This window comes from Callospermophilus lateralis, chromosome 8, assembly GCF_048772815.1.
Source record: "Callospermophilus lateralis isolate mCalLat2 chromosome 8, mCalLat2.hap1, whole genome shotgun sequence".
In the NCBI taxonomy this organism is placed as follows: Eukaryota; Metazoa; Chordata; class Mammalia; order Rodentia; family Sciuridae; genus Callospermophilus; species Callospermophilus lateralis.
In genome coordinates this window covers 18,606,242-18,625,720 of record NC_135312.1, presented here as the reverse complement: position 1 = coordinate 18,625,720, position 19,479 = coordinate 18,606,242, and the positions used below count along the sequence as shown (strand labels likewise).

Below are 19,479 nucleotides of genomic sequence, written 5' to 3'. Positions count from 1 at the left end.
GGTTAGTACAAGAGGGGGATTCCTTTGAACTGATTGGTTTAGGCCATGAGGGGTGTATGTGCTGAACTACATGGTTTCCCAATGTGTTATCAACCACCATAAACTACTGGGGGTCATCTGGCATCCCAGGTATTTCCCTGTCTCATGCTGATTGGTGGTGGCTAGGGGGTGGCTATGGGTCCCCACCTAGCCTGACTGAGTCAGGGACACCTGGCGCAGCAGATCTCTCCTGTTATTTGCAGACAAACAACTCAGCAGGGTGGGTATGTGCCTAGGAAGGCTCTGTGGATTTTTCCAAGGACAAGGGTCACGCACCCTTCCTTAGGACAGGCTTTGAGGTAGAAGCTGCTGTTATTTATTTATTTTCAAAAATGCAGTCACATCAGTTTCTCATAATGAGTCTCTTCCCTTTGGCTAAAGAGGGTAAGGGAGATCATGACCGGAAGTGGGCATGAGCCCCGAGCTGGTGGTTGGTCTTTGAGAGAACATTCTAGATGAGGGCAGGTGTTCATGTAGTAGAAATCGAGGTGGGATAGCCAGGGTGAGTTCAAAAGCCAGACAGCAGGGTGTCCCGAGGAGCAGAGAGGCGCTTCCTAGGCTAGCAGGCAGGTTGAGGAAAGCCCTTGGGATGGACCTGTTTCCGCTGGGCTCGGTTGTCTTGGAGCTTCTACTTTCTGCAGGACCCTGAGCCAGGCAGTGGGATATAAAAACAAATTTGGTGATTGCCAAGAATTAGGGAAAGGCAGGCTAGGAGGAGCTATACCAGTCTTGGCGCTTTTCTGCCACCATCAAAATTCTCAATTAGTCTCACTGCGCCCGAGTCATGCCACGTATGCTGTGATTGTGCATGTCACCCTTAACTTGCCTGTTTCCACACTGGACCCAAAAGATCTCGAACTCCCTGGGAGTAGAGACCATGTGCTATTAATCTGTAACCTCAGCACTACCTTGTCTGTGGTAGGTACTCAATAACTGTAGGTTATATGAATTTGTGGGAATCTGAGTGAAGAGATAAGGGGGCTCTGTACCACGGGGCATAGAGAAAAAGAGGAGAATGGGGGATACGTCTTAAAGGAAGACCTCTAAGGATTCCTAGGCAGCTGGACTGGGAGGACGGAGTAGAGTGAGTCCAAGATGGCCCTGGGTGGGTCGCTGGAGAGTGGCGGTCCTCGAGATGGCAGGAGTTTGGGGATCAGTGAGTCTGGCGAGACAGGACTCACGCTGTTAGAACGTTGCCTTGTTCTGAGTTTTCTGGGATCGCTTGAACTCTTGCAAGGCGAGCTTGGTGCTTGCTGGGAGCACTTTTGATGAGCAGCTATCTTCCTAGTGGCAGGCTAATTTCAGAGTAAGTTTATGAAAATTAACACGCAAGGGGGAGGAGTGAGCACAACCGCTATTTTTAACTAATGGGATTCATGTTCTCTCCTGGGCAGGGAAATTCGCATATGTGCTTCTAAATTTGACAATTTCTACTCTTCTTATGTGAAAAAAAAATTAATTTAGTGAGTTTCACATTGAATAAAATGTATGGGCTGAAGCTGAGGAGAGGACTGTGGTTCGTCTCTGAATGAAAATGACCAGAATGAATGACATGTCTTACTCAGTGCCTGGTTTTTCCACCAGTAAAACCAGACTGGGATGTTGGGTGCTTCGTGACAAGAGATTTGCTTCGTGGAGAGTATGTGACTCTCCATGGAGCCTTTGGAAAAGTGGCCCCAGGGGATGCGGCCCCTGCTTCCCATGGAACACAAACCTTTGGTCGATTTTTATTTTGCGGTCTTTCCGTTTTAATCTGATCTACTTCCATCATCTTGAGCTGTTTTATTGCAACAGACATCCTAGTTTTGCCCAGGGAATGAGACCTTCTGTAAGCCAGCCTGTGCTCTGTACAACTTGTCAGGTAAGCCACCTTGAAACACAGAAACAAAACATTTTTTTTTAATTTTTTTTTTTAAAGAGAGAGTGAGAGAGGAGAGAGAGAGAGAGAGAGAGAATTTTTTTGATATTTATTTTTAGTTATCGGCGGACACAACATCTTTGTTTGTACGTGGTGCTGAGAATCGAACCCGGGCCGCACGCATGCCAGGCGAGCGCGCTACCACTTGAGCCACATCCCCAGTCCAGAAACAAAACATTTTTCACAGGTTCTTTACTCAGAAACCTCAGTGGCTTCCCAGGACCCTGCTGACTCGTGTCTGCCTTCTGTCTCTTCGTGCCCTCCTGCATTAGCTGCTTCGGCCACCCTGGTCCTTCATGCATTCTGGCCTCCATCTTCTTCTCACACCCCATACCCTCCCCCAGGGCGAGTCTCCCCCTTCTTCCCTGACCACAGCCCTCTCCAGCCTTCCCACCATCTGTCTGTGACCGCCAAGCTCCAGGCCAGCTCTTTATCTTGTAGCTTTCCTTAAAGCCCTACCTGGTCAGTCTTCACCTGCGGCCCAAGGAAGGAAGGCGTCTTTTCTGAGTGTGGGTCTTACCTCCTGCGCACGTTAGCTCTGAGGGGAAGGGACTGGGACTGCCTGTGGAGGGACAGGAGACAGGATTTCTGGAATGATGGAGCTTCGTGCTGTGGCTCAAGAGGAGCAGGACCCGAGGCAGGGCGCAGATTCGGCATCCCACAGCATCCTCCTCCAGCCCTTTTGCAGTCTCTGCCTCGATTCCACATCCTCATTTGCGGAGGATGACTCCAGGATGTGCCTGTCCTCCCGTGGCTTGATTAGGGCCAGGCACAAAGATAGGGGGCAGTGAGGTCAGGATGGATCCGCCATTGTTGGTCCAGGTGGCTGGTTGCTGCGAAGGGGAGTGAAGGGCAACCTAGGTCACAGGGGTGGGGCAGAGTGGGTCTCGGGGGAGAGGTCGGCCTTCAGTGGGCCAGAGGCATTGAGCACCCTGGGTGTGGAGCCTTCTGCAGCACAGTCGGCCTGGAGGCGTCTGCAGTCATGGGTGGTGGAGGACGGGCATCAGGCCATAGCCCCAGGACAGGTATTGTAACAGGACTCTGCAAAGTGAGGGGAGGTAGACTTAGATTGGGGGATTGAAGAAGGTTCTGGATGGATGTGGCACTGGGTCCAGGAAGTTTGGGCTTCATTTCAGCAAGTGGAGATTTAGAGGAAAAAAATAGAAATAGGCAGGGAGCAAAACACAGGACTTACTGGGGGACTCTCAGATCATCTGTCCTCTGATGGGGAGACTGTGAATGTCCTGTTAGCAGTAGAGAAGGATCTGGGGTCCTGGGTGTGGCCTTCACTCTGGAGGAGGCTGGTGGTGTGATTGTATCTGTTCAGGGGAAGCAGGTGGGTGGGTGCTCTAGGCAGGGAACTGGTCTTCCAGGGGCGTACATGAGGGGCGGGATGGGGAAAGGCTTGAGTAAAGCACAGGACCCATCTGTACCTGCATCTCTGCCCCTTGCTCTTATCCACTTTCAACCCACTTGATTTTGCTGTCCACCTCTGCTTTGTCCAGATGACCCTGGTGCATGCCTACTATCCCGGCCAGCTGCTCTGGGTTACCCAAGTCCTCAGCTCCCTGCTAGGGAGCTCCGTGGTCTTGGGCAGAGCTCCTGACATGGAAGGCCTTATCTCCTCTGGACTTTGTACAGTGGAGATAATTCTACCTGCCTGTGTATCTCGGCTAAGGTGACAATAAAGTGAGGCAGAGTGTGTCAATGGTATTTTAAGGCCCCAGCCCTCTGTGGGGCTCCTGTCTTTGTCTGACTTTGGGAAAACCCTTCCCCAGGTCTCCAGAGATGCTCCTCCAGAGGGAGGGGGTGTGTCACCTGCCAGCTGTCAACCTGACGCCATGGAAAATTCATATTGATGAGGCACAGACTGACGGCCTGCTTGCTGCCATCTGCAGACCCACCACCGCGGCAGTATTGGAGGTGGCAGGGGTGGGACTCCCTTTTCCTAGCCAGTTCCAATTTGCTTTTCAATTGGCTGCAGGATGGTGAGTGCTGCTGGGGTCAGCCTGGGCCCTCTTCCTTCCCAGCAGTCTCCTTCTTTTCCAGACTCACAGGTGGGCTCACAGCCTCTTCATCAACCCTGGGCCACTTCCTCTTCCCCAGCATCTCCGAGAACTTCCTGTTTACCTCCCAACTTTGTGCCCTGCCTCTCGCCCACATTGTTCTGCCCTTTCTTGTTGGTACCCCTCTCTGGTCTTCAGAGCATCTGCTGACTACTCTGCTTTCTTCTTTGCTGGGGTTTTGAATCACCCCTTAATAGACTTCTCAGTCTGAAGCCTGGGTTTCCACGTTCCAGGCCTCTCCTCAGGTGGCCCCTTGTTCTCTCACTGTCCCTTACTGCTCTCTCCAGGCTCAGTCACAACTGCCTTGCTCTCATCTGACAGCTCTGTTCCTGTCCTACCATCGCAGGGCATCCGTCCAGCCCTGCCTCTGACCATGGGTCCTGGGCCCCCCATGTTGGGGTTACCCGTGTTCCTGCCTCGCATCCAGCCTGCAGCTGCTTCAGAGCAGGAGCAGCTGATTCATCGGAGCCTCCCGCTGTGCCTGGCACAGTGTCCTGTGTGGAGTGACCAAATCCCAAAGAATCCCAAATCCAAAGGGTTCTCATTTGAACTCTTGAACTGAAAAACTGCCCCCCCCTTTAAAATTTTCTCAAACAACATTCTCATCTGTTTCTTTCCCCAAAGTCCCCTCATCTCCATTTTTATCCCACAGAACTTCTGACTCTCAAAATATAGGTTGTGATCTTTTAAAGGGAGCAAGTCACATCCCCGTTTAATAAGCCCAGCGGGTTTATAAGTTTACCATGACACAGGCCCTTGCTGCCTCTCTTCTCCTTCCTTCCGAGCAGGAACCTCAGGGTGTCAGATAGACACCTGAAAAAAAGCCAGAGGCTGCAGGTGGGAAATGACTTGGTTACGAAGCGGGGCTTTCTGTGGGGATCAGACCTGCATTGTCGTGTGACGGAGCGTGTACTTCTTCATCTCTGCTCCTGACCCGGAGCTAAGCTTGCTCCGAAGCTCATCTGCCACCCACGGTTGACTCTTTGGCAAAGAAGTTGTGGGATTTCTTGGGTTTCTGCAATCACCTTCTCATCATGAGAAATACTAATAAAAATAATTCCTTACGTTTGTCTTTCCTCAACTGATATTCAAGAGGATTTGCTATGTCCCTGGCACTGCCAAAAGTCAGGGACACAATCCATTGGGGGACATTGTCTCCTTCCTCTACGTTCCCTTCGTACCATTCTGAAGGTTGGACACACAGAGCAGGTGGTCATGTCTACATTTTATAGATAAAGAAACAGGAATCCAGAATGTTTCCACAGTGCCCAGAAATTTAGAGCCCTTGTGTTATGGTTTGGATGTGATGTGTCGTCCAAAAGTTCACGTGTGAGACAGTGCAAGGAGGTTCAGAGGAGAAATGATTGGGTTGTGAGTGTCCCCATGAGAGTCTTAACCCAATCAGTGAATTAATCCCCTGATATGGATTAACTGAGTGGTTACCGAAGTGGTAGGGGTGGCTGGAGGAGGTGGGAATTAGGGCGTGGCTTTGGGGTGTAGATTCGTATCTGGCAAGTGGAGTCTCTGCTTCTTGATCACCCTGACGTGAGCGCCTTCCCCCTGCCGCGCATCTGCCATGATGCTCAGCCTCACCTCCAGCCCCGAGGAATGGAGCCGGCCTTTATGGACTAAGACCTCTGAAACCGTGAGCCCTCAGATAAACTCTCCCTCCTCTACAGTTGTTCTGGTCAGATCCTTAGTCACATGGGAAAGAGCTGACTACAACACCCTTTTATGGTCACTCAGCAAGATGGAAGGTGGAGAGCCAGGTTTAACTTCTGTCACATGCTGGGAGCCTTGGCTGGGCCTCTGCACCCATTTCCATGAAGAGGTGACAGCCTTTGCTGCTAGAAGACGCCTTTCCTCAGTCGGCTTCCAGCGGACTCGGATCTAAATCCAAGAATTTAAGCTAAAAAGGGAGACTTTGGGGTCTGGTTCTAGATTCCTATCCAGACTTCAGGAGAGGCTGGGAGCTGAGCCACAGTGGGGTAAGGATCCCTGCAGATGAGACCTTATCCCAAAGGGTCAGTCAGAACACTCTCTGTGCTGTCGTTGGCCGGGGCAGGTGCACCGGGTGACGGGCTCTGATGAGCAGTGTCTCCCGGGAAGTGAGAGAGCCTCACAGCACCAGTTCACCTCCCTTCTGCCTGCTTCACCCCACCTCGGAGAGTCTCCCTGGGCAGCTGGGGGGCCGCCCTTGAGGGCCTGACTGAGAATGAGGGAAGGTTTGGGAAGAAGTGAGAGGCTGAAGGTGCTGTCTGGAGATATAAACTCCTTGGGTAGTGGGGGATTTTAACTTTAAACATTGAGTGATATGAATTCACCACACACTCCAAATTTAGAAAACACAGATATGTTTAAAGGGAAAAACGTCTGTAGTTTCACTACTCAGAACTGAATGCTGTTAACATTCAAATGTACAATCCCCATTTTTCTCAGGCCACTCTTTCTAAAAATGGCTTTATAGTATATGCTATTTTAGCTTTTCATTGGTATTGAGGCTAAACACAGACTGTGAGTGCACACATTTTAAGTGGGCAGCTCAATCCTTTTTTACATATGTCTGGGCCAGTGTGACCACCATCCAGATCAAGGTCTAGAACATTCTCAGATTCCCAGCGGGCTCTATATGCCCTTCGTCATAGTCCCCCTGCCCTAGAGGGAACCATTATTCTCATTTCTGTTCCAATAAGCTGTCTTAAAATTTATTTTTTCTACCCAGCAATAAATATCACACCATTTCCATGTCACTCATCCCCATCATTGTCACCGTCATTACCGTGACCGTCACCATCCTCATCAGTCATAATGGCAGCACAGGACGCTGTGATGTTGACAAACTGCACATTTGCTGGACCTGAAGCCAATGTCTTAGGGACACTTACTGCATTGTCTCCCCCTGTCAGGAGTGCAGGTGTGTGACAGCAGGGTTCCAGAACAGGCTGCAGGGTCAGGGGCTGGAGGCGGGTCTTCAAGGTTGGCTGTGCCTCCCAGGCTCACTGATGGTCTTTGGATGTGCCTCGGTGTGTTGCCGTGACGTCCCTGGGTGTATCTGAATGGGCATCTGACATCCCAGCACTTGGTGTGAGGTGTCTGGGAGAGCAAGTTCTAGAAGCTATCTCATTCCCTTCCTCAGCTGCCTTCTGAAAAAGCCACATTTTTTTTTTTTTTACCTCAAAAAGTGACATTTATTCAAAAAAAAAAAAAAAAAGAATGAAAGAAAGAAAAAAATGACAAGATGCCCATCCCTGGGCTCCCTTCCGTCCCCTTCCAGCTGCTCCTTACCCCCAGGACTGAACCCTGGCTGGAGCTAGGCAGCAGGACAGCCCCTCTCAGATGAGGTCAGCAACACTGAGGGGCATCTCTTCAATGGAGGTGTGGTAGAAGGTCTCCGTGTCCCACAGAGTCCTCTGTCTTCTCTGTCACCATCTTAATAGCCACGCCCTTATGGCCAGAACGCTCCACCTCCAACAATTCTGTTCCCTGTTGGTGGGGAGGTCATCGTTGATGACTGAGGAAACCTGCTGCACATCAACGCCTCTGGCCTGTGTCAAGAAGGATGGCCAGTTCAGCCTGTGAGTTGAGATCTGATCCGTCCAGAGGGACTTACATATGCAAGTAGGCAGCCAAAGGAAGGCAAAAGAAATCAAGTATCCTGTGTCTCCCAGAGACCTAGGCCTGCAGGTCTTCTTCCAAGTCGCTACTTTCCTGAGAGGCACTAGTGAAAAGGCCACTTTTCAAAGAAGAGTTCATTGGACAATTTGAACACCTGAGTTTGAGAGGGGGTCTTTTAAGACGGCGTTGGTGAGCAAGGAAAGTAGCTGATTTGATGGCTGGAGTCATTGTGAAGACATCGAAGAGAAGGAGATGAATCCACGCATCTCCCAGAAACACCCCACCTGGTGCTGAGCGGCCAAGCCTTAGCAGGATGCTGGCATTGGCCATGCCCATTGAAATGCCCTCTCCTCTTCCCCTTCTTCTGGTTTGGTTTGTGGGGATTTTCCTACCACAAATACTACAACCACCACTCTGATTGCCATGATAGTTTGAGCACGCCAATCTGAAATCCTAAAATACAAAACTCTGAGTACAGACACAATCCTCCCATGATGCCTTCTGATGGTTCTTTGTACACGAAGTTTGTTTCATGCACAAAATTATTTAAAATGTCGTATAAAACTATCTTCATGCAGTGTGCATAAGGCAGACGTGAAACACGGATGAATCTGGTGTTCCCATTTGGGTCCCATCTCCAAGATATCTCCTGTATACGTAATTATTTCAAAATCTGATAAAAGCCTCCAATCTGAAACACTTCTGGTCCCAAGCATTTTGGATGAGGGACACTCCACCTGTCCTGCTCTCATTATTATCACTCATGACAGTAAAGTCGCAAACGTCTCCACTTGTGGTTTATTTGAAAGAGCAGGGGAATACAGAGTTGAGCACTTTGGCTGCTTAGGATGCTTTACCTGTGCACCTTCCTCTATTCCCCACAGCCCTGGAGAGGCAGCTGCAGTTGCCGTGGGCGCAGGACGTGGGTGCAGGCCGTGGCTGTGGGTGCAGGCCGTGGTCAATGCAGCCGAGAGCTAAGCAGGCAGAAGGGAGCGTGTGAGAAACGCAGGAGCTGGGGTGCAATCCTCAGGCTTTCTGATCCTGGAGCCTGTTTTTCCCACTCTACTGGAGCCTTAGTGACCGAGTGGACCAACCAACCTGGCACACTGGCGTACTTACTTTCAGAAAGTATGTATTTGGATGATGGTGCCAGAAGGGAAATATTCTTACATTTAAAACCCCCTTTCATGCCCCAATAAGGTGCTCTCACACCTTTGTGTCTTGGAGACCCATGCCGGCAGTGGGGATTCCTATAAGCTGTTGAGAACTCAATCACACATTGTCGTTACAATGCACGTGCCAGATTTCCTCAAGGTCGGTTTGGGCCTTGGGCACGTGGGTATGACATTGGTTTGCTCCTTAGGATTACATTACTGTGGTCCAGAGAGACAAGTGTCCTAGGGAAGACAGAGCCGTCTCTCTCAAGACAGCCTGTACCATGGCTCCGCTGTCAGAGCCCAGCGAACTTTCCATTTCTCTGGCCCCCACCATCCCAAGAAGGAGGCTTTCTACTTTGTGGACCAGTGTGTGGCTGGAAGGGAGAGAGGAAGGAGAGTGTTCCTCCCTTTAAGGGAATCTGGAGTCCCACAGGACACTTCTGCCTCCATCCCGTGGTCCAGTGCTTTGGGTGAATGTCGGACCCTCATGGGATCCACCTGGTAGGGCCTCGTCGTGAGGTCAAGGGCGCTAATGTGAGGGAAGTGCCCCGAGCAGTGCCGCCATCAGTGTTGGCTAATGCTGCCGTGGTCATATCTGGGATCTGAGCCCATCCGATTGGGCAGGCCTTTCAATTATTTCAGGTTTTGTGCCCTGTCACCTGGTGTGGACAGCAGCTGGCGCCAGTGATGTCCATGAAGAAGATGCCGATGATGGGCTGACGTTGATCTCTTAGTAAGTGACGGCCATGTGCTGATCACTAGGCTGACACCCGGTTCGCCCAGTCTCATGTAATCATTGATAAAGGTATGGGCATGGCCCCCGTCTTACAGATAAAAGATCTAGGCTCAGCAAGAGATGGATTGACTTGCTCGAGATCACTGAGAAGTGAAGGCAGGGGTTGGGACCCAGGGTCTCACTTGGCTTGTCCTCTGCTACTGTATCCTTCCAGCACTCTGCCTCCGAGTTTCCTCTCCTATTCGAATGGTCAGCTCGGTCATGTATTGAGTAGTGCATTTTTTTTTTCCTGCAAATGACATAATTTTATTTTATTTTATGGTTGAGTAAAACTCCATTTTGTATGTATACCACATTTTCTTTATCCATTCATCCATTGATGGACACCTAGACTGGTTCCACAGTTTGGCGACTGTGAATTTGCTGCTAATAAAACATGGGTATGAATGCATCTCTACAGTACGCTGACTTTAATTCTTTAGGATGGATGCTGGGGAGTGGTAGAGCTATTTTGATGCTACTCTTAATGACAATCCTAATTATCATTGAACTTTTTTACTGAAAGAGAAGTACTCATCCTTTGACTTTACCTGTGTCAGCCATACCTGGGTTTAATGCCACGGGTGTTTGTGTCAGGGTATCAAAAACACGCAGACAAGTAAACCCAACCACCTGTTTTATTGCCATTTAAACACTGTCCTGATGAACGGTGGAGACGGAGACAGTGGTGGGGTGGATGAATGAACTGTCAAGGAAAACGAGTAAAACTGGGCCCCGTATTGGCTTGCAGTCCACTGGTGATTTGTAGCCAGTGAGGTTTTCACCCTCTTCCTGGAAGGCCATAATTAACTCGGGTCACCCCTGAGAGCCATTTACTAACATAATCAACCCATTTGCACAGTTATTGGCCAGAGAAACAGCCCCGGATGATAGAATCCCAGCCTTAAGTGGTTACAATTTAGTTTGTCCTCTGAAAACTCCAGTGGTTTAATCATCTCCTGTGTCCTGGAAGAATCTCTGCCTGACTTTTTGCTGTGGGCTGGCTTCTGAACTCATGGTTCTTGTTGAGGAAAATTTGTCACTCATCAGTGACGCCTGGAGATGGCGGAAAAAAAACATAAGCACGAGGAAGACGCAGTGCAGGAGCTAATTAGCAGTGCTCAGGAAAATATGAGCAGGGGTAGACAGAGCTTCAGCTGGGGACACCTGTAGGTGACAATTTGGGGCCCAAGTGACCCTTTAGTACTGTCTCTGAGGTTCTCATCCAGGGAGAAGGACTGTAATGATCGTGACTGGTTGAAAGCTTGGCAGGTGGTGGTAAGAGGTCTGCTTACTTAAGTAGGAAGTGGCGGTGGATGTGCATGGCTGATTTCAAGATCTCAAGCCTGCAGATGCCTGCCACTTGGGGCAAACTGGGATGGGACACCTCCTTGCCTGTTGGAGGATTTGTACCCGAGACTGGAGTGTCAGAGGGTGGACGCTGGGACTGTTCCCACACATCATCCCCTCCAGTTGACCCTGTCTCCAGTGCTCTGGCCTCAGGGGACTGGTCACTCCAGCAGGGGATAGTGTTCACCAGAAAACCATGACGTCTCCACAAGCCGGAGTGGAGATTATTTCTGTCTTGAACGGGACAAACACTGTTCTTTTGATTTCTGTGTTAAGATTGGTGTCTTTGGAGTCTATTGAGTGGTTCTTTTAGGTGCACTATTTTGTGGAACCCTATGGCCTCCTGTGAGTGGAATGTGGGGCTATGGTAGAAATGGTATGGAACAAGTCTGGGTTCAAATCCCACCTTTATCTCTTATCAGCTGCAGGATTTTGTTGTCGTTATATTTACTTGTTTTTAAAAACCTCTTAGAGGCTTAATTTCCTCATTTGTAAAAGGGGACAGTAATCTCTCCTTTTGGAATGGCCATGGGGACTAATGATTGGTTCATCTGAAGCACTGGGTCATCTGTGGGTTCTCAGGAGGCTCCAAAATAATGATTATTTATAATATTGTTATGTATTCTAGAAGAGAAAACAGAGTCACAGAGTGGGTGAGGGGCTCCTCCTGGTCCCCTTGGTGTGCAATGCCTGTGAGACCCACACTCCACATCCCAGGTGCCACGTTTTGTCTGGAAGTGGTGCCTTCCCGTCTGAGTCTCCCGGGTGTCTTCCCGTCTGGCCAAGGGCAGCCAGGGACGGGTTTTAGTTCTGCCCCTGCCATTCCATGGCCCTCTCGGTGCCTCCCCTGCAAAGCAAAAGCACCACACCCTTCCCCTCTGCCTCCCAGTGTTTGGAAGATGAGCCACAGGAGTTTCACATTTAAAGTCAGTCTGACCAAAATATCATGTACGCCTTACCAACGCTTTACCAATATCCTGCTTGCAAAAAAAGCCCTCTGCTACTGAGTGGAATTGTTATTCCAGAAGGTGGTAACCAGCTGTCCATCACCCACTCCACATGGGACTGTTAGGCTCAGCATGTAACTGAAGTGGGTGAGACACTGTTTAACCCTTTAGCGCCTGTCTCATAGGCCACCTCTGTATCCGTCATATCCCAGGCCCCCGGCAGCCCAGCTGGAAGTGGGGGAGCCTTGACTGTAGCTCATTTGCAAGCTCTAGCTTGAACACATGGTCTCTGGTGCAAAGCAGAACCAGGGTCCCACTGTCAACATCTTGGCCTGAGCCTGAGGCAGGGGACTGGGGACACAGCAACTTCACGGTGGGCAAGCAGTGACTTAAAACAATCTATGCCGTCTTTGGCAAAGGAGAGGGGGTCCCTTGGCCCTTTTATAGGCAATGGAAAGAGAGCAATCCTCTTTCTCATGTTTTCTCTTCATCTTATGGGCCCAGAAGCATAGGGCATACTTGTTGGAGAGCGTAGGGGCTAAGAAGATGAGAAGGGGGATAGGAAGAGTGAAAGGATTGGGATGGATATCCAGATGAAGCTTCCTTATTCAAGACTTCAGTTAGCCAAGACTGTCAGGAATTTCACATAGCCCCCAGCTACTACAGTTCACATTATAAACTCTTCCAATTACCTGAAATCTCACTTAACTTAAATTCCAGCACATCCCCTGGGGCATTCAAATAATCAAAGTTTGCCTGTCGAAAGTAATGTGGAGAGGGAAAAATGGGATAGTGAGTCTGAGAAAGGTAGATCATAAAAAAATTCATCTTAGAGAATGGCATCAGAATCATTAAGCCACCAACTTGAAATTGCTGAAATGTTATCTGAAAATTACGGAGGCCAACACAGATTTAGAAGAGGGCAGTGCAGGGCGTGCCCACCTGACCAGGGACGGAGGCCAGGGCTGTGGGCAGAGAGCTTCGATAAAAACAGGGTCCAGCAGCGGGAGGCGGACCTGCCTGGCGTTTTACTCTATACACATCCAAACTGGCGTCTGGAGAAGTTCAGTACACGTGTCTCCGAGGGACACTCCTGTATGCCTGTGCCGGGTGGCCAATCTGCAGGACTTCTGAGAAGGAAGGTAAGGAAGGGACTATAGGGCCCTGGGCTGGTAGGGAAGCACTCCTTGCACCTGGTGATGAAACGAGGTCAGCATGCAAAGGGAGTTTTGATAATCCTGTAGGAAACATCCTGCACTCTTCCCGTGTACACTGAGATTCCCCCTCCAAAACTCGAGGCTAACATGGTGTTTAACTGATGACCAGCACAGGGAAATATGTAAGTATATCAGTGCGTCTAAATCAACATACGCATGCACGGGCTCAGTGGAAACTGAAATTCACTTGTATCTCCAGTGAAGACTGAGCACACAGCCCAGGCCAGGAGCTGAGCTCCTCCCTGGAGATGTCAAGTGAAGGCATTGACCCTGGAGCAAGGCAGGCTGCCAGGTGGGCGGAGTACAGGGTGCGCATGTGCATTCCTCTGGGCCAGGTGGTGTAATCCAGGTAAAGTCAGGTAGTCAGCTCTTCCTGCGCCTGGGGATGGTGGAGTGTTTCCCAGCCCCAGAGCCAGGTCCAGGACAGAGAAAGGGAAGAGAGAGGGAGGCAGGAAAGGGAGAGAGTGTGGGAGTGGGGCAGGTGGGTGGAACAGAGCGTGCAGAAGGGCCGTGGGCCATGAAGTCGGTGAGGCACATGCAGCCCCATATCAGGGGAGTTATTTGCCAGCCTCCTTGGTACTAGAGGTTTTTGTTAAAGGAGGGCGGGAGGGCCTTGATTTGTGTTTCTCCAGGAATCTGGGATCTGGAGTAGATAGGGAAGCCGGAAGAGGCAGCTGCAGGCAGAGGTCACTGGGCCCCCCGGCCGAGGGATGGCTTCTTGGGTTGAGAAGGTGTTGATGGTGGCTGCAGTTTACCTGGGCCCCTTGTTAGATGGGAAGGCAGAGGATGTGGGGGGAGAAGGCACTAACAGTAGAAGGTAGAGAGCAGGTGTTACCTGACAATGTAATAAATCCCCGGAGATAGTCAACTTACATAGAGAAAAGGGTTACTTGGGCTCAGCTTTAGAGGTCCTAGGCCATGGTTAAGTAGCCCTGTTGCTTTGGGGCCTGTGGTGAGTCAGCGCATCATGGTGGGAACGTGTGGTACAGCACTCACCTCAAGGCCAGTTTGCCAAAGAGGGAAGGGCCCAGAGTCCCACCCTCCCTTCCCAGGGCATTCCCAAGGACATGAAGGCCTTCCTCTAGGCCCCGCCTCCAAACGTCCCTTCCCTCCCAACGGCAGCTCCAGGGAACAAGACTGCAACTCAGGGCTTCTGGGGGACAGGGAAGACTCAAACTAGAGGGGGCTCCTCTGAGAAAGAGGTGGTCTGCAGTGGGAAGCTTCCAAATTCTTCCTGCACACCACCCCTTCAGCTCCGTGTGTTTCTGGTTTCCCAGGAAGCCTGGTGGCTCATTGGGCAGGGCTTTGCAGCAGCTGATGAGTTCTAGCCTGATCCCATCAGTAAAAGTCACCGAGGACCACGAGTCATGGATTGGCTGAGAGGGTCACTTGGCAGAGCTACCCCCCTGACACCCCACCACCTTCATCTCTCAGCAGTAGTTATCTGGTCGTAAAGCCATCCAAACAGTAATGTAGTATGTCAGATAGTCGTTTAATTATTATGATCTTCCTTGTAGCAATTATGATTTGCTTTATTGCAGATAACAGGAAACAGGTAGATAAAAGCCACTCAACAGAGAAAACTGTGGATTAGGGTTTGTAAGACGACGGGCATGAGGCTACCTCCAGGGTGTTTGTGTGTGGGCACGTGTTTACATGGACAAATGAGTTATGAATTCTGCTTTAAAAAGTGTAATTGAAATGCAATTCAAAAGAGATCTCTTTTTGAATGGATAATAAAAATATTTCATGATATGTAGTATACATGCCAGAAAACTGGGCATATTTTCCCATATGTATTCCATCCACAGTTCATTGATTACCCGGCGTACAGTGTGTGGCTTGGTGCTCCTGGTGGCCAGTGTACATGCAGTTGCAGCAGTGGGGGCCTCAGCAGGAGTGCGTCTGAGCCCCTGTTGCGTGGTGCATGGGTTTCTGTGCGTGGTTCACAGGGGTGCAGAGGTTGACTCACATAAAGGGGATTCTTATTAAACGACCAGTATTTCTTATACAACCTTTACTCATGAACCACAAGAAGGAGGACTTTAGCAAGATAGAGAAACAAACACAGCGGAAGGGTCTCCCCCTGGGTTGGGGTGGAGAGCATTTGTTCCCACCGTGCACCTCTATTTCTCACTTGTGTAACCATTGGATACAGCCTGCATGCAGCGGGGACTGGGGACCGGTTACCTGTCCCCAAGCAGCCCAAGAATGGCACGTCAGAGGCCAGTTGGAGAACCCCTGAAAACAGAGAGACAGACAGCCCGAGGCATAGGGGAGTTCAGTGCACCCCATCTGCAGCCAGAACTTTCCTGCAATGAGACCTTGTAGTTGGTGGTGCCAGGTCCTTCCTGTCCCCAGCATCCAGAGTTGCCTAGCTAGACCTGTGCTGTCCTCCTGCCAAGCCTGTGAGTGCCACTGTCCTTCCAGCACCTTCCTGTGTTAGAGCGTCGGTTACTGTTGCTCACCACCAAAGAGTCCTGACTGACAGGTGCAACACCAGCTTGGCTCCCTCATGTACTGCCTTTGGGATGAAGGATGATGGGCCCCTCTGAGCTTCAGTGTCCTCATCTCTAAGATGGGGCTGATCTTACAGCCTAGTGCAGAGGGCGGCCATAGGGGTCCTCTATGGCATTTCCAGGGAGCATCGAGCAGAGTTTGGAGAAGAGTAGGACCACCAAACAGGGGCTGCTGTTACTGCTGTCATGATCAAATAAAGGTCTTGTGGTCATCACCCCTGACCAGGCCTGGCACCTAGTGAGCATTCACAGTATGCTCATTTCTCTTCTCCTTCCCCTTCCTGAAAACTAACCGAATTCCTCCTTTCCTGAGGCTGGAAGGAGAACAAGAGTCCATGGTCCATATTCTATGTGTGGACCCGACCAACAGAATCAGCATGAAGAGAATACAGTACAGATCCCTTGGCTCTGCCCGAGGAACTAGAAATGGTATGTTTCCTGGCTTTGCCCTGCTCAGATCGGCCCTTTGGATTGTGTTTGGGCAGCCAGGTGGCCCACTGGCCCACTGATGGGACTGATACCAGGTGTCGTGGCTGAGTCCACATGAGCCTGCGGTTGCCTGGACAGCGCCTGCTGACAGTGTCGCGTTAGGCAGTGTGATAAGAGAACGCCGAGAAGCAGTGGAGCCCGTGGGTTCCCAGGGGTGTGCCAAATCCCGTCAAGCTGCAGGGTGGGTGGCATGTCTGTGGTGGCCCCTGGGCCAGGCTGCTCTCTCCTCCCCTGAGGGGTAGGCAGCCACTTCTGCCCACCCCGCACAGTGTGGTGTCACTTGCTCCACAGGATGCCAGCATGGGGCTGTCTTCCTAAGAGGGCTCCTTGTGATGCTCTCCCATCCACAGACTTTTGGGCTCCTTCCAGCTGATAAGATCTGATAGACCTGCAGTGCTCAGCAGCGCCAGGACCTGGTCTGTCCCTCCAGCTCCCCCACCCCACCCACCCGGCCAGCCCAGGCAGCCACTCACTTTGCACCCAGCTCCTCCCAGTGGGGCCGCTGGCCTCTGTGCCACTCTGTGGCTGCGTCCCTGCCTGGGGGTTGTTCACCCAGGGCTGTGGGTGTCCACTTCACCCCCGACACTGTGTGTCCCTCTCCCTGTCCTTCAGGGTGCATTTCAAAAGACGCATCTTCCTCCAGCTCTTTGAACACCTTCTTTGCCCAGCTGTGATCACTCCCTCCTCGTGATAAAAAGAGACACGGTGCCCCAAATGAAGTGTATGTAAAGCACAATGTTATTGTAACAAAGGTGAAATTTTCTGCATTTCATGTTCTTAGGGTATAGCGGTAATGACAACACACATTCAACTGACCACTTTACATATACGAACTGTTCCTTGCACCAATCCTGTGATGGTACTAAAACTATCCCTGTTTGTTAAGCGGGGACAGCTTTGTCCCTAACACTGTATATCCACTCAGTGGGGACACTTGATAAAAAGAGAGGCCGGATAGTTGATCACATAGCTAGAAAGTGGCAAAGCCAAGATTGGAAGTCCCGCATCTGGGTTCCTTCTGCTATGACCTCCACGATGACCCCAAGCTTCATTTCTCTCTGTTCTGAGAGTGTTGTGATTTTCTTATGGTGTTTAGCATCTTGGGGTTAGTACTGTTAGTGATTTATAATTAGACTATCCTTCACTTCGTTATTATCTTCCATATGACAGATGATAAATTCTCAGCTTATGGACTAGCCATAGTCTCTATGAATTTGGTGGCATAAAAAGAGCACTATGCTTGATCTGAAAAGAATCCTCAGTTTAGGTTCCCACCTTGGGTCCTGCAGCAACCTTGGAAAGTCACCTCAACATGGGGAGCCCCAGTTTCCTTGTCTGTGGCATGAGGACCCGGAGCTATGATTCCTGTGGTCTTTCTTAGCTGAGAGTTTGGGCATCTGGACCACATATGCCACAGGTCCAGTGAAGCTGGGGTGAGATGACGTGTGGGGTTTCTCATGTGTGTGTCCGTATCTGCATTCTCAATTTGTCACTTAGTTTATATCTACACGGACATATTTACACTTACACACAGAGGATGGATGGAGACGGTTCGCACAGCACTTTGCTGTAGCACCAGGTGGGCACGTTGCATTTTTCTCAGTGCTGGGGATAAGGAATGAATGAAATGAAGTCTGCTGTCTTGGAGAAGGTGATGCTGAAAATAAACCCAGAACCAAATGTGTAACTCAAGGTCAAGTAGTAGTAAACGCTGCAAAGCCAAGTAAAATCAGATAATGGAACCAAGAGTCCCGGTGGTACCAAAGAGGGACGATCATCCTGAAAAGGAAAGAGCAAGGATTTGGACAAAACCAGGGAATGGAGGGAGCACTGCAAACAGGAACGACTGTGCAAAGGTCCTGGGGTGGGACACAGATACTTCCCTTAGAACTGAATAGTTACCTCTAGGAGCGTCTTGTTGAAAAATACGCTTCTATCCCGGAGAGGTAACGTGTTGAACTGCTGATAACTTATTTGCTACCGATGTCGAAGAGGAAAAGGAGCTTGGAACGTCTACTGGAAACTTCTGCTTTGAGTAACATGACCCTGAGAAAGACACTGAACCTTTCTGAATCCCAGCTACTTTGCCTCTGGTCCCAGTTGTCACCGTGTTGGTTGTTAAGTGAGAGCATGCAAATGTTTTGTTTGCCTTAAATGTTGCACAAGAAATGTCTAATTTTTAAAAAACTTTACATGGCATGTTAACATTGCACACTTCAGTCCCGACTAATCAAGAGCTTGCCTCAGTCGCAAAGACCGAGCTGATGACTCACTTACACAGTGACGGTTGTCCGGGTGCCTTCGGTGCCCGCTCATGTCCAGCATCATCTCTGAAGCTCTTTCCCCCCACCCCACCCCCAACCTGTGTTTCTCTTGTGCCTGGCATGAGACTATTTAAATATATGTTGAAAGAATGAGAAAGTGTGCAGTGATAGTGACTGTCACACTTCTAAAGTGGCAGCCCTCGAAGCCACTAACCCTTACTGCACAGGACACACTCTGATAGTGTCTGCTCAGTTCTGTATCTTTCTTTCTTTTTTTTTTCCTATTAAAGAAAATGAGGGTTACAACTGAATTGATTTCACTATCCAGACTAATGGATCATGACTACGATTTGAAAACACCATGGGATATTATGGATGTTCTGGAATATTCTGGCTGACAGGAACTTTGTTCTTTGCAGTCGGAAGAGTCACTGGGGTTATCTGTGAGGCTCGCGCCAGCTCCAGCATTGGGTGCTGATTCTGAAAGAGAGGAAATAGGAGGCTCTGGAAATAGGCACAGGCATAGTGTGAGTTGGAAGGTTCATGTAGAAATCTAATGCATGCTTTAATGGGGGGCAACTACTGTTTGAGAAAGGCTTGATTTTAGTCCATACACGTTCCGGAGACTAGGCAGAGATTTGCCAGGGTGACTTTCAAATAAACGCTAGCTTCTGTATCCACAGTCCTTGGGCCCCAGATGTGTTTCGGGTGCAGGAGTTGGGGGCATCTGAAGGGAACGGTGATGAGCATGCTGAATGCTCCGTGTCCCCCCAGCAGAGGCTTGGGTAGCAGCCCGGAGCAAACCCACCGACCTTTCCCCAGCACCTGTATGCGATCGCACTCCGGGACGAAGATCACAAGCACCCTCAGATCAGCTCAGTCCCTCACTAGACAGGAAAATGTGTCTGGTCTTCGGGAATTTCAGGATAACAGGAAGTGAAACTGCTTCATCTAGGCACCCCATTTTTGCTTTTCAACACTCAGCAGGACCATTTATCCCTCTGGGGAGACCAGTGCTCTGCTCAGGGCCCAACCCAAAGGAGGCGCCCAGGAGATGTTTGTTGAGCTTACAGAAGACTCGGGTTGGGGGTCAGTCCACTTTGAGAAGACAACTCTCATTCCT

General features: G+C 50.1%; 1 protein-coding gene and 1 non-coding gene across 2 annotated transcripts in view; one reads left to right on the top strand and one right to left on the bottom strand.

Annotated features, from left to right (window-relative positions):
- Positions 1-19,479, top strand: part of Ccdc149 (coiled-coil domain containing 149) — a 91,465-nt gene that overhangs the window by 8,389 nt on the left and 63,597 nt on the right. The window lies entirely within an intron of this gene.
- LOC143406585 (small nucleolar RNA SNORA67) lies at positions 7,638-7,781 on the bottom strand. The gene has a single exon (XR_013092231.1). It is a non-coding gene; the product is annotated as a small nucleolar RNA SNORA67 (small nucleolar RNA).